Genomic DNA, 13280 nt, shown 5'->3' with positions numbered 1-13280 from the left:
AGATTAAGCTCAGAACCTGAATAATTCATCACTAACCTGATTCCTGAAGTGTCATTTGGCAGAGCCGCATCACAAAATTTGGCCATGTTGAGTGGAACAGCTGTATCTGTCAATAAAAAGGAAGTGTAAAATCTATTAAATTACCTGATTTATTAGTTGTATTTTTTTAAAAAATTCAGCGTTATGAATGGAAGAAGAAATGAACTATCATAGAAAGCTTCTGGATCTCACTGTCTCCTGAGCCATAAGGGAAGAGCCGGTCTCCTATGGAGTTTCATTTAATGACTGTTTGAAGTTACAACGGCATCAAAAAAAGTGACTTATGAACATTTTTCACACTTACGATCACTGCAGCAACCCCATGGTCACGTGGTCAAAGGTCTTGGCAACTGACTCATATTTATGACGGTTTCAGGGCCCTATGGTCGGTCATGTGATCTCCTTTTGTGACCTTCCGACAAACAAAACCCATGGGGAAGCCAGATTCACCTAACAACCATGTTACTAACTTAAAAATTGCAGTGATTCACTTAACAACAGTGGCAGGAAAGGTCACAAAGTGGGGCAAAACTCACTTAACAAATGTCTCACAAATGTTGGGCTCCATTGTGGTCGTAAGTCAAGGACTACCTGCATTATGAAATTTATATTTATTTATTTTTACTTTTGTTTGTTCCACTTCTATAGCCTCCCACCTTATTCCAATTGACTCTGCAGGACGGATGAGGACAGAACATTCGGACAAGACATTCTAATGTTCCATAGTTCTCACATGCCTAACTCTGGCACGCAGCTTTCCCCACACCAGCCAAGACTCGCACCACCAATCAGCTGACAGGATAAAGAAGAGAAAAGCGCAGGGGCTTTGTTTTCCTCTTGATTTTCTCTTGGTTTTCCCCTCAGCTGAGGAGGATTTTTTCCCTTCTCTCAGCTGATCCCCCCCCCAACTTTTTTTTTTTTTACTACTGGTTTGGCCGAACTGGTAGCATTTTTTGCTAGTGGTTCACCTGAACCGGGCTGAACCGGTAGAATACCACCACTGCTGCTCTCTGAAAAAACAAAGTTAAGAAGTGGATATGGATAAATATTAAAAAAAAAAAAACAAGCAGAAAGACAAATGGATCCTGTTCAGAAAAGGGGAACCAAGTAGTCGATTAGTTTAGTTTAGTTTACTTTACTTTACTGTCATTGCACCTCCTACAACAAAATCAAACACCGTCTTCAATGCACATCATCACCATGAAAATAAACACAAACACACATCCTTCACCATCCACACATTGAACCCCAAACCCGCCACACCGCATCAACACTACACTATACAGTAGAATTCAAAAGAGCTACTACCCTGGGATAGCCTATTCGTGCTTGCTTTTATTATCTTGTACTGTCTGCCAGATAGTAATAGTTTAAAAAAAAAAATGGAATTCCTAGGATGAGATGGATCTTTGAGAATGTGTTGAACTTTCTTAAGGCAGTGGGAGCTATAAAGCTCTTCCAAAGAGGGGAGAGGGCAACCAATGACCCTCTGGGCAATGACGTTCACCCTCTGGAGTGCTGTCCTATCTGCCGCTGTGCAATTGGCAAACCATACAGAGGTGCAGTAAGTTAAGATACTCTATATGGTGCAATGGTAGAAGGTCACCAGCAGTTTTTAAGTAGGGCATGGAAGTTGGGCCACCCATTGAATTCACAACATGGCAAATGCAACATCATGCTGGACGCCCCACCTCTTTCCAAAAGGGTGAAGAAAAATGAAATGCAACATTCAAGGAATAGGTGAGTTCTAGCTTAAACTGCAGTTGCTGATATTCTTTTGGGGATGGCTTCCTAACACACATACCTAAGTCAATGCCTTATATTTACCTCGCCTTTGAGTCAATTGTTCAGTCCAGGTGAATTGCCTGGACAAGTTCCTGCAATTTTCTTGGCATTTTTTAAATTGAAATTTGTTTGCTATTTCTGCTTCTTCCTAAGGGCTGACTGACCCAAGGTCACCCAGCTGGCTTTGTGCCTAAGACAGAACTACAACTCCCAATCTCCTAGTTTCTAACCTTTAACACTACAGCAGATTGGCTCTCTTTAATAAATAATATTTATTCTTAATTCCTGGATTTTCTCGTGAGCTCATCAAAGCAAATCTTTCCTACTTCAGTCGGTAGAGCCTCACATGTACAGTATGTCTTCATCAATAAAGGAGAATATCGGTAGCTCAGGGTTGAAATGTGGAATCCTTGGTGTTCTCTTAGCTTGGAAAACACCAAGCTCAGAGATCACCAAAGATTCCTCGTGTGTATTTGTGTATAAGGTGTGTGCATTTGGATGGAAATATCAATGGAGTGACTTACCTAATTTAGGAAAGCATGCATTTTGAGGGATTGACTCCATTCACATATTGGGGGTTCATAATTTTAAGGCTGTTTAAGTATGAAGGGTTAGGAATATTTGTGAAGGTATCTGAATACAGGAACAGTGTGACTCTAAAATCTTCCTAAAGATTAAGATAGACACTTGTGATGCTGAGGGAGTTGGGGACAGAAGTTTAGGAATTTAGGTGAAATGGATCACTAGAAAACCAACTCTGGTGTCATCACTGCTATTCTTCTCACAAAAGACACCAGAGTTGTCCCTCAATGAGGCTGATGGCATATCTTTATTCTCATGACTCTATGTTTTAGCTAGAAGAAATAAATGTTGAGAATCTATAAAGATTCTTAATCGTCCAAGTCATGGTTGTCCCAAAGGCGCTTTTCCAAAAGGCAACTGGTTATTTATTTATTTTTTGTTACTTGAAAATGTTTTGCTTCTCATCCAAGAAGCTTCTGCAGATCCTGATGAATAACTGAAGAATAACTCAACAACTGAAGAAACTTCTTGGATGACAAGTGAAACATTTTCAAGGAAAAAACAAATACGAGAAAGTCCAGTTGCCATTTGGAAAAGCATCTTTGGTGTAACTTGAGAGTAAAGAAAAGGTGCTAAATTAACCCAGTTCTTTCTCTTTCTACAGCAGCCTAGGGATGCCACCAAAATTATACTCCACTAATGAGGTAGGCCATTCTTTCCCTGCATGAATCACTGTTCTGCTATGGCTTGTCCTTCCCATCAATTTCCTATCAGAGCGACTTCTTGCAGACTGTTTTATCCTGCTTATAATTGGAACCTTCATTTCACCCCAGATTTTGATTGTTAGTCCAAGTCCTGTTTATTCTAGGGATCAACCTTACGTTTGAACTATAAAAAAGATGTTGAGACTCTAGAAAGAGTGCGGAGAAGAGCAACCAAAATGATTAGGGAACTGGTGGCTAAAACATACGATGAATGGTTGCAGGAACTGGGCATGGCTAATCTAGTGAAGAGAAGGACTAGGGTTGACATGATAGTAGTGTTCTAATATTTGAAGGGCTGCCACAGAGAGGAAGGGGTCAAGCTATTTTCCAAGGCACCTGAAGGCCAGACAAGGAATAATGGATGGAAACTGAACAAGGAGAGATTCAACCTGGAAATAAGGAGAAATTTTCTGACAGTGAGAACAATCAACCCATGGAACAGAAGTTGCCTTCGGAAGTTATGGGAGCTTCATCATTGCAAGCTTTCAAGAAGAGACTGGACTGCCATCTGCCAGAAATGGAGTAGGCCTCCTGCTTGGGCAGTGCCTTGAACTTGATGACCTACAAGGTCCCTTCCAACTCTGTTAATCTGAACAGGAAGTCACATTTGAACCTTGTATGGTACATTGAGGCCAAATTCCAACAAATAAGGACAGACAGGAAAATGGCAAATATAAAACTAATGTTGATTAAATGTTTTAATGAGCATAAAATGTGTACATTGCCCTGAAGTCACATTATTCCTTCTGTACTTAAAAATCCCCTTGCTTACAAGGTTTTGGCAACTTATAAAGGGTTTTCAGAGATTAGACCCAAACGTTTGAAACCACTTGAAGACTTGGGACATCACATTACATATCATACTTTTATGTAAACTAAAAAGATGGCATTCTGGAACTAAAGTAATGGTCTTCCATTTCTTGTCCACAGTATTTTTTAATCTCTTCATTTTGGGCTCATGAATTCCACCTTCTTTTTGTTGACCATTGCAACAAAGACAATGAAATAAAGAGATGGGGACATCCTTGTCTCATTTTAAATAATACATGTAAGCAATACTTTTCAAATCTAAATGCTAAGTAAGAGGAATCTTCCTCCATATTTCCTCATTTTTTTGTGTTCTCGTAATTTCGCATCATGCATCATCTCTAATTAGCTCAACAAAGCGTAGCACAGCAAATGGGCAATAATTCATCCTGATTTCCGTTTCCCAAACAACAGTCAATTAAAAAATACACAACAGTCTTTATTTTGGATCATCAGTGGGAAAAAAATGAAATTGGCGCAGCCAATACTTCTCTTTACACTCTAAGCTCATAGAGTTGATGGCTGCTCCTTCATCAAATACTCAGGTATCCCTGTTCATGTGGGTATGGCTGCCATTTTGACTTTTTTGACCACTTATGTATACCCAGGTTTTTATTTTGTAAGCGTATGATCGGCTGTATCTTCCTACCAAAAAAATAAGGAATAAATGATGACAAATGTGTAGCTGAGAAGTGATGGTAAAATGGAGTAAGAACTCATAATTCCCAAAGCAAGATTTGATTTGTAACCAACTACAGGGCAGAGATAGTCATATTCCATAGAAAGAATTGGCTCTTGAAAATGTTATCCATCACCTTTTATATTGTAATTTTTATCTGTAATATTTGTCTTTAAGTACATTACTTCAATTCTGTCAAAATTCCCAGACTAGTTTTATTCTTTTATAGTTTCATCAAATAAAGATGAGCACATGATAAAACTTCAACAGAATAATAGAGTTGGAAGGGACCTTGGAGGTCATCTAGTCCAAACCCCTGCTTGAGCAGGAGACCCAAGACCATTTCAGACAAATAGTTGTTCAATCTCTCTTAAAAGCCTCCAGTGATGGAATACCCACAATTTCTGGAGGCAAGTTGTTCCACTGATTAATTGTTCTCAGGGTCAGGGAATTTTTCTTAAGTTCTAGGTTGCTTCTCTCCTCGATTAGTTTCTACCCATTTCTTCTTGGCTCCCCATTGACCTTGCTTGTCAGAAGGTGGCAGAAGGGGATCATGTGATTCCGGGACACTGCAACCGTCGTAAATACGAACCAGTTGCCAAGCATCTGCATTTAAATCAGGTGGCCACGGGGACATTGCAATGGTCACAAGTGTGAAAAATGGCCATGTTACTTTTTGCAGTGCCTTTGTAACGGTCACTAATTGAACTGTTGTAAGTCGAGGACTTCCTGTATACAAATACTGTGGGATACAGTTTTGGTCACCGCATTATAAAAAAGATGTTGAGACTCTAGAAAGAGTGCAGAGAGGAGCAACCAGGATGATGAGAGGACCAGAGGCTAAAACTTATGAAGAACGGTTGCAGGAACTGGGCCTGGCTAGTCTAGGGAAGAGAAGGACCTGGGGAGACAGGATAGCAGCCTTCCAATATTGGAGGGGCTGCCACAGAGAGGAAGGGGGTCAAGCTATTTTCCAAAACACCTGAAGGCCAGAAAAGGAATAATGGATGGAAACTGAACAAGGAGAGATTCAACCTGGAAATGAAGCAATTTCCTGACAGAACAATCAACCAATGGAACAGAAGTTGCCTTCGGAAGTTGTGGGAGCTTCATCCTTGGAAGCTTCAAGAAGAGACTGGACTGCCATCTGTCAGAAATGGTGTAGGGTCTTCTGTCTGGGTGGGGGGTTGGACTAGATGACCTACAAGGTCCCTTCCAATTCTGACTATCTGTTATATTCCTTGCCATTTTTCCTCAGTTCCTTTCTCCTGCTCTCTACTATAATAGCTTGAAAAAAATGCAAACATTCCTTATTTAACGGGTGGCTTTATTGTTAGGTTCTTTGAGTTGTACTACCGATCCATAAAAATAACATGTGTGCATATTATGTAGACAGAGAGTGAAGAGTAATTACAGAATATTTCCCTTTTAGATATGTTTTCCCCTTCCCTCTTATCAACAGTTGATGGCTGATTTTGCCCTGCAGCATTGCAGTAATTTATAACCTTAATTCATGTTTTATCCTTTCCTGATGTAACTGTGGGTGTTCACATTATAACTGTCTAGTAATCTTAACATATAAGCCCTACTAAGCCTTTACTTCACTCATATTTGGTGGCAAATGGCTCCATGTGTTACCTGCAACAGGAATTGTCTTTCATCTTTTGCAAACTGGTTGTTCTTCCTTTTGCGATGAGACACAACCCATTCTAACTCTGTCAAGAGACAATTGGAATCTTCCAGCTTGTCTCTATCTTGTATATATCCATTAAGTCAAATGTTTTCAAATGTTTCAAAGCCCCCTAAGTAGAAGCGGATTTCATTAAATTAGGGATTGATTTAGGTCTGTAGATAACCAATATCTTAATCTTCTTTTGTGTGGCTTTTTTAATTGCCCTTTTCTTGAAAATCTTGAAAAGAGGCAACAGACTGTTTCATCCAACTCTGGACTACAAGCAGAAGAGAAGACAATAGAACAACAACTTATTATTATTATTTGTGATTACTATTTTCAAATGCTTGCTTGTGTTTTGTATGCATGGTGTGTCCTGACTGATCCTTGCAAGATAAGGCTAGTCCATCAAGAATAAATTCAAGTCAATCTGCTCTCCATTAAAAAAGTTGGCATTAAAAAGACTAAAATTCTGTGATCTGGATCTCCCCTTGGAAGTGTAGTACAGCTACAAGAAAGAAAGAAAGAAAGAAAGAAAGAAAGAAGAAAGAAAGAAAGAAAGAAAGAAAGAAAGAAAGAAAGAAAGAAAGAAAGAAAGAAAGAAAGAAAGAAGGAAGGAAGGAAGGAAGGAAGGAAGGAAGGAAGGAAGGAAGGAAGGAAGGAAAGGAAGGAAGGAAGGAAGGAAGGAAGGAAGGAAAGGAAGGAAGGAAGGAAGGAAGGAAGGAAGGAAGGAAGGAAAGGAAGGAAGGAAGGAAGGAAAGAAAGAAAGAAAGAAAGAAAGAAAGAAAGAAAGAAAGAAAGAAAGAAAGAAAGAAAGAAAGAAAGAAAGAGGAGGGGAAAGAGGAGGAGAAGGAGAAGAAGAAGAAATGAAAAGAGTGTCTAAGACTTAATGAATCCAAACTAAACGCCTCTCCACCAAAATGTCAAACATTTCTTTTAGCACAAAACAAGGCTTAAAGATTTCTCTCCTTTTGTCTCTGGGTTAATTCCTTCAGTGGAGAGAGGGATTTTCTCTTGGGACTGTTAGTGCACAAAGAGCCAAACAACGAATAAGCAAAGGCTCTCAAAGAGTGAGAGAATATAAATAAAATTCATGACTCCTTAAAGAGTTTGTGTTGAAAGAATGTGGAGGATTATTTACCATTAAAGGATAGACTGCGGAATACAGTTGCGCTTGTAAAGAAGAAACAAATAAAAGGAGAGGCACGTCACAGTATTTAGCATGCAAAAAAATACCTCTACACCTGGTTACTATTGGTTAGTTAAGATTAGAAAGAGTTTGCTGTAACGTTGTACACTTCTTAATTGCAAGTATTAATTAGTTATGAGCTAAACCATGTCTTCAACCATCATATGTTACTAAGCTCCACTGAATTCAATGGACTTTACTTCTGAATAGGTGCATTTATACCCTGGGTTCATACTGTGCAACTCAATGAGCTGGGCTAACATACAATCAGAAAGTTTGGGGATATACTTTATTTTATAAACTAGGACATTGCATTATCCCTTTATATAATTTGGTGGTTGAATACATCCATTGCAGATTTTTTTTTTAGCCAAGGTTCAGGTCTTGATTTTTTTTTTTTAATGCAAATTCAAAGACATTGTGCAAATGAACTACCAATTATATTGTGAATGGGGGTGGGGGAGATACACAAATCTGCCCTTCCATTGTTGTTTATTGCCCTCCACAAATTCTCCACTCTCTTTGGAAGCAGCGTTGATCTGTCAAGGATTATTCCAGTTTGCTTAAGAAGTTGAGCAAGGAAGAATCTTCAACAATATCCTGCAAAACAGACTTTTTTTTAATATAAACATCTTCCTGTTTATTATTGAATTGAATCTTAATTGTTTTTTTGTTTTTTTTTTTGTTCTGATAAGTAAAGGACATGTTGGGCTAAGGGAAAAGGCTCAAACAATGATGCTTCTGAGCCCATTTCCAGGTCATATTTGAACAAAATTCAAATTAAAATCCAACACTAAAACTGAAACCCTGGTTGGTTTCTGAAACTCTCCCACTAACATCTCTGGTGAGTTGAGGTTTTCCCAGAGAGACTCCCAGTCAAAGGAGACTTGACACTCTTTGAAACAGTTCCGAAAATTATTTGGCTACACTCTTGTTCAGTGTTGTTGTTGTTAGTCATGAAGTCATGTCTGACCCATTGTGACCCCATGGACAATGTTCCTCCAGGCCTTCCTGTCCTCCACCATCCCCCAGAGTCCATTGAAGCTCACACCGACTGCCTCCGTGACTCCATCCATCCAACTCATTCTCTGTCCTTCCCTTCTTCTTTTGCCCTCAATCGTTCCCAGCATTAGACTCTTCTCCAGAGAGTCCTTCCTTCTTATTAGGTGGCCAAAGTCTTTGAGCTTCATCTTCAGGATCTGGCCTTCTAAAGAGCAGTCAGGGTTGATCTCCTCTAGGACTGACCAGTTTGATCACCTTGCAGTCCAAGGGACTCGCAGGGGTCTTCTCCAGCACCAGAGTTCAAAGTCCTCCATTCTTTGGCACTCAGCCTTCCTTATGGTCCAACTTACACAGCCATACATTGCAACTGGGAAAACCATAGCCTTGACTATGTGCACTTTTGTTGGCAGGGTGATGTCTCTGCTTTTTAGTAGGCTGTCTAGATTTGCCATAGTTTTCCTCCTCAGGAGCAAGCGTCTTTTAATTTTTTGGCTGTAGTGTTAAGTGTACACTTGTTCAGTGTACACTTGTTCAGTGTAGTGCTTTGTAAAGCGAATTAAATCTACAGGCACCCCTACAAGTGAAACCATAAATGAGAAGCCAAATGCAACTTTCATGCTTTGGAACTTCTTGAAGGGGTTCTAAAAAAATAACATGACTAGCAATGCAGAGATTTTCCTGTCCAGCTCTCCTAGTTCATCACACTGGAAATTTCCAAACAAGACATGTAAAGAATGAAGAATGGTCTCTGACCCCTTGAGTTTCATCTCTCCAGAAAAAAAAAAAATGGTTCTGACAACAAATATGAATTTGTACCAGTGAGGGAGACAAGTAAAAGCTGAATATTTTCTGCTTCTCCTACCAAAGAAACATACAGCACCCTGTCAACACAGAGACACACAGCTCTAAGGTTAACAAACTCTTACAGCTATTTTAGGAAATTAAAAACAATCCATCTTAAAAAATACTTTAATACTCCAAGAGTGCAAAAGTAAAACAAATGCAATATTTTGAGACAACTTGGAAAATCATGGCCCATTTGGAAGAGTTTGGGCCAAGAGTTTTTTTAAAAATATTTTATCAAGGTAAACAAAATAAAGGAAAAGATTCTCTTGAGTCAATCTCGATGGCTACACACACTTGTAGATTTTTTGGCAGACATACAGAAATGGTTTGCCATTGTCTTCCTCTGTCATTTTTTTTTTTTTGACTCTACAACCCTTGGATTTCCTAAGGATCTACCAACTAAACAGTCACTGTGTTCAAACTTGCTTAGATTTTTCAAATCAGTCAAGGGCTTTCCTCAGCTGAGAGAGACAGACAATTATGGATGGTTATTATTATTATTATTATTAAAAAGAAAAGGTTAAAGAAGCTTTTGATTTTTGATTATTGCAATTGTGCGATAGTTGGATCGGCTTTGCAATTTGGGAGCATGGGTGATAAAGATAACACAAAGAACTGGATTCAAGGAAACATAGCAGCAATACCTCCTAACTGGTAGGATGTTTAAATATAAAGATTTGTCTTTCTAAATTGCTGCAAAAAAAAAGTGTGTGTTTTATGCAAATAGGCTCAGAAATTATACATCTGATAATGTGGCATTTGTGTCTAATTTGTGCACGTGCAAAAATGTTGGTTCAGTGACTCCACGTCTGCTCTGTAAATGTACATTTTCTTAACTCATTGGTTTGTCTGTCATCTGATAGATTTTCCCACCGTCTCTAATCCATCTGTCCTCCATCTATCAACAATGTCTTAAAGAGGGAGCATACTTTAATGTAATGGGGGATATTGTCATTCTTTCTTTCTTTTTCTACGGTGGGCTTATTTCAGGCACCTTGGATAATAAGAATGGAATTTAAGCGCCGATGGGTCCCCAACAAAGATTTGATTGAGTTTTTGCCTGCCGTGTTTCAAGCATTCAAGGCTGTTGATCAGTGAAGAACAAATGTCTGTCTTTTTTTTTCACTCTCTCTCTCTCTCTCTCTTCCCTTCCCTCCCTTTCCCTTCCCTTCCCCTTCTCATCAAACTTTGCTACTAAGAAAACTTAGCTCTGTGAAAAAAGAATCCGAATTCCAGCTGAGCAGTTTTGAAAATAAGATGAAAAGTTAAGCAGGCAATTGGTGTGTATTTAGGGCTCAAAACACCTTGCCTTCTAAGAAATCTTGAAGGAGTTAATCCCTGCTCAAGATAATCCACTAAAGACATCTTTCATTATGATGTTAAAAGCAAGGATCAGTGGTGAGGGAGTATAACAATAGGACAGGGGTACTTTTCAACCCTCCTCCCTCCAGCCACATTCTTCCCCAGTTAGAAACAGAAACGGCTGTTATTCCAAGGCCGAAGCAGGATAGGGGACTGTCCTTTCTTGGCGTTAAATATTCAGATCTAAGGAGCAATTGTATACTGTGCGGTTGTATAGAATAGCTGAGCCACTGTATTAAGGAAAGTCTTCCCTCCTTTATAACTTGAGTTTTCAAACACGAATGCTGCGGTTAACATTCTTATAATTGCTTCATATGCCAATCTAAGGGAAATCTGCATCATCAAACTGTTAGGACTCTCTACCGTAGTACATTTCTCTCTTATTTTAGCCTTATTTTTATTTATTTATTTTATTTCATGTATTTATCAAATTTGTTAGCCATCCGTCTCGCAGTTCGAAATGAATTTTAATGCATTATTTTAATGCTAGCTTTTATTTTATTTTTTTTATCTTTGTTTATAAATGACGGGTTTAATTATTTTAGGGTTTTATTCAAAGAGGGAGGGTGAGTGTTGTTGGAAGACAGTGTTATAAACAAGGTTGCAGTTTTAATGCTCTCAACAGAGGAAGTGCTTCCTTTCAAATGGAACAAGGGAAGTTTTGATTTTTGAAACTAGCATATAAATTGTCATGTACAAGCATTGTTCACAATGCTATTGACTTTGCTAGGAACTTCCTTCTTCTTCCCCTTCTTCCATCTTCTTCTTCTTCTTCTTCTTCTTCTTCTTCTTCTTCTTCTTCTTCTTCTTCTTCTTCTTCTTCTTCTTCTTCTTCTTCTTCTTCTTCTTCTCCTTCTCCTTCTCCTTCTCCTTTCTCCTTCTCCTTCTCCTTCTCCTTCTCCTTCTCCTTCTCCTCTCCTCCTCCTCCTCCTTCTCCTTCTCCTCTCTCCTCTCCTCCTTCTTCTCCTCTCTCCTTCTCCTTCTTCTTCTTCTTCTTCCTTCTTCTTCTTCTTCTTCTTCTTCTTCTTCTTCTTCTTCTTCTCCTCCTCCTCCTCCTCCTCCTCCTCCTCCTCCTCCTCCTCCTCCTCCTCCTCCTCCTCCTCCTCCTCCTCCTCCTCCTCCTCCTCCTTCTCCTTCTCCTTCTCCTTCTCCTTCTCCTTCTCCAGAGTAGCAAAGCTCCAGGTAAGAATATGTAGATAATACTAATACACTCACGCAATTATTTTATAATGTTTATAGAATTATAATTTAAACTACTACTACTACACAACAAAGTAATAGGCAGTCTTCAAGGTAACAGTCCTGGAAAAATAGTTATTTCATAAATGTCTGGAAGGTAACAGAACAAAACCAGCTAAAAATGCTTCACAAATAGGGTATCGCTATTGAGAAGATTGCATTCTGATTGATGCACTGTGGTTATATCTTCCCTTTCTGATTTCAACCCAAAGGCTCCTTGGTCCTGGCAAACAGCCGACTAGGAATTCATGGACTTGTCCGCATTTTGGATTGGACTCAGGAGCTCAGAAGTCAACACTTCTCCACAACACTTTAGGAAGGTGCAGCTGCATCTTCAAGAACATCTTCTCGAGTAACTTCAGAGTTATAACACAGTCTTCAGAGAGTAATTAGGACTGCAGAAAAAAAAACAATTACTACCAACCTGCCTTTAATCGAGGACCTGTATACTACGCGAGTCAAAAAGAGGGCTGTGAAAATATTTACAGACCCCTCACATCCTGGACATAAACTGATTCAACTCCTTCCGTCAAAATGATGCTACAGAGCATTGCACACCAGGACAACTAGACCCAAGGACAGTTTTTCCCTGAATGCCATCACTCTGCTAAACAAATATTTCCCTCAACACTATCCAACTATTTACTAAGTTTGTATTACTATTATTATTAATCCTCCCATCCTTCCTTTCACCCACCTCCTCACAGTTATGACTGTATGACTGTAACTTTGTTGCTTGTATCCTAATAATTTTTATTGACTGTTTCCTAGTATGTTTTGATTGCTTATTGTACCCTATGACTATTATTAAGTGTTGTACCTTATGATGCTTGACTCTTGACAAATGTATCTTTTCTTTTATATATACTGAGAGCATATGCACCAAGACAAATTCCCTGTTTGTCCAATCACACTTGACCAATAAAGTATTCTATTCTATTCTATTCTATTCTATTCTATTCTATTCTATTCTATTCTATTCTATTCTACTCTATTCTACTCTACTCTACTCTACTCTACTCTATTCCATTCCATTCTAACTTCATTAGCATGCATTGCAGTAACTGAATCAAGGGAAAATTTTAGGGAATGGATCACTCAGGCTGATCTATTCTGGTCTAGGTTGCTCCATAACTTAATATGCCAATCCAAACTGGGCATTCATGGTTAAGTAGGCCCTTCCTAATTCCTAGGCTTCAAAACTCAACCTTACCCTCTCTGGATTCAGCATCAGCATGCTGACCTCCCTTCATCCTTTGGGCATATGCCCAGCCTCTCTCAGTTCGGACAGAAAGAAGAAATAAAACCAATTGTGGTTCACATAAGGGGGAAAAAGGATGCAGCAGGAGAAAGGTGAACTGGAGCCCTTGACTA

General features: G+C 39.1%; 1 long non-coding RNA gene across 2 annotated transcripts in view; it reads left to right on the top strand.

The window, feature by feature from the left end:
* The window catches only part of LOC148129712 (uncharacterized), a 39217-nt gene extending 26398 nt beyond the window's left edge, over positions 1-12819 (top strand). The window contains exons 3-4 of one of the 2 annotated variants that reach the window (XR_015750811.1): positions 688-3050; positions 12119-12819. This is a non-coding gene — a long non-coding RNA (uncharacterized LOC148129712). Of the gene's footprint in view, positions 1-687; positions 4027-12118 lie in introns of those variants that run through there. The other variant, XR_015750810.1, reaches the window with a different exon arrangement.
* Positions 12820-13280: the final 461 nt, after the last annotated feature.

This window comes from Notechis scutatus, chromosome 11, assembly GCF_049901735.1.
Source record: "Notechis scutatus isolate UNSWTSFEM ecotype Mainland chromosome 11, rNotScu1.2, whole genome shotgun sequence".
Taxonomy (NCBI): domain Eukaryota; kingdom Metazoa; phylum Chordata; class Lepidosauria; order Squamata; family Elapidae; genus Notechis; species Notechis scutatus.
The sequence above is the reverse complement of the archived record's forward strand: the minus strand, read 5'-3'. Positions and strand labels throughout refer to the sequence as shown.